Genomic DNA, 1,775 nt, shown 5'->3' with positions numbered 1-1,775 from the left:
GCCGTACCGCTCCGCTGGCCGACGCAGAACACACGCGGCCGCTTAGAGAAGAGAAACACTGGGACGCCACACCCAAGGTATCAACCGATGCACGACTTCGCTCGCAATAGTTAAACCAGCCACCTCGCGCTGCGCGTCTCCGGTCAGCTGGGCGAGACGGCGACACGAGATACACACCGCTATGCGTAATCAGACGCCGCCGCCGCCGCCGCCGTCACCACCACTGCCGCTGCCGCAGCAGAAGACTTCACAAACGACACAGCCGCCGCTCCCCGAACCAGAACATCCCGTAAGATAGATTTGTATAAACCTTCAATAAAAGTTATCTCATGTAAAAATGATGTTTCATTCGACCTCATACCCGAGCCAAGGAAGAACCCACCCTGCCCACATGTTGTTAAGAGAGAAAAGTTAATTTATTTAACATTTTCACCCTGACAGAATGCTTTAGGATGCTCATCCTGACAATTGACAGCATCAAAAGTGAAAACACAGTTACATTGAGTGACAGAAGTGTCACATTTAGTAACACAACTGTTACATTTGATGTCAGAAGCCGTTTTAGTTGTTACATTTGGTGTCAGAGAAAAAACCCTTGGCTCAATATGAGGTGTGAATGACAGTCACTAAAGGTTCCCAGTTAATATTTTTTAATGTGTGAAGGGATAGAGGTTTGCATAGCAGTCGTAATATTTTCTTTATTTAGAAGTGTATTCTCTCTCATAATTTTAAGAGTTTGTCGAAAATATTTAAACATCCTTTTCATTCAGTGTGGTAAGATTGTGTAACTAATAGTTTGTAAAATGATGACACGAAATCGTACAAAGTCAGAGTCAGCACCACAAGCGGTTTCTACTGAGGAAGCTATTCAGAGCTTAGTTAATCAGATAGCACAGCTTAAAAAAGATAATAATGCATTATTTAAACAGTTGAGTGAGGTTAGGCAAACCAGTTCAATCCCTCCCACCCTAGATTCCTCAGCAGCAGCCTTAGTAACTCCTTTTTCAGGTAAACCTGGCGAGGACATAACAGGCTTTTTTGATGATTTAGTAGCAGCTGCAAAGTTAGGATCATGGTCAGATGAACAGCTCTTACAAATGACAAAGTTAAGATTGACAGGAGAGCCTAAAGCACACGTCTTATACCACGAATAATTACGGAATGCTCCAACATTTGAGGAATTGAAGAAAGGATTGCTTAAACGTTTTCAAAAACAGAATAGCTGTAGATTTTATAGGGAACAGTTAAACACTATCACTCAGAGGCAAAACGAGTCGTTAGAAAGCTTTGTAGATAGGATTAGAAAAGTTAATATTAACACCTATCAGTTGACAAGTAGTGATGAAGCAAATAAGGTTATTTTACAAGAGGCAGAAGATAGAGCTCTGGATACATTTTTACGTGGGTTACCACCTGAAACGTCCCGTCGTGTGAGGGCAGAGTTTCCTAAAAATTTAGCAGAAGCTGTATCTGTGGCGACAGCTTTTGAAGAAATTGACATTGCCACCAGATACAAGGAGAAGCGAAATATATTTTCAGCAGGAATACGATGTTTTAGGTGCGATCCACACGGACATATAGCAAAAAACTGCAGACAACCTCAATGCACTAATTGTCAAAGAATAGGTCACACATTCAAGGAATGCAGGTCTAAGAAAGTTATTGGAAATAGGAATCAGTTAAACTCAAACGAGAATGTCGGTGCCGCCGCCAGGCGTTCCCAATAAAATTTCATGCCATTAAGGCGAATGTGAAGGCGGAATGCTGGTTATCTG

The sequence above is a fragment of the Schistocerca piceifrons genome, chromosome 1 (assembly GCF_021461385.2).
Source record: "Schistocerca piceifrons isolate TAMUIC-IGC-003096 chromosome 1, iqSchPice1.1, whole genome shotgun sequence".
Taxonomy (NCBI): domain Eukaryota; kingdom Metazoa; phylum Arthropoda; class Insecta; order Orthoptera; family Acrididae; genus Schistocerca; species Schistocerca piceifrons.
Note: the sequence above shows the minus strand (reverse complement) of the source record.